Genomic DNA, 295 nt, shown 5'->3' on the forward strand with positions numbered 1-295 from the left:
GTGGGGGGGGAGGGGGAGGGGACATCGAATATTCATCAGGTTAATCTTCCGTGTAATCGACAATCACGTTAACATTCACCCAAAGCGACGGGCGCAGTCGACATCGCGCAGCGTCGAACTCGGAATTAGCCAAGAGTCGCTTATTTACGGCGCCACTCAACCAACCCCGACCCATTTCCCTCTTCGCTGGCTCTCCTCCCGGTGCCAGGCAAGGCTTGTGCATACGTATTACTGGTTAATGACCGGTAGGACCCCGGGCAGGATGTGAGAGGCACGAGGGAGTTCTGTCTGCTCT

The sequence above is a fragment of the Penaeus monodon genome, chromosome 23 (genome assembly GCF_015228065.2).
Source record: "Penaeus monodon isolate SGIC_2016 chromosome 23, NSTDA_Pmon_1, whole genome shotgun sequence".
Taxonomy (NCBI): domain Eukaryota; kingdom Metazoa; phylum Arthropoda; class Malacostraca; order Decapoda; family Penaeidae; genus Penaeus; species Penaeus monodon.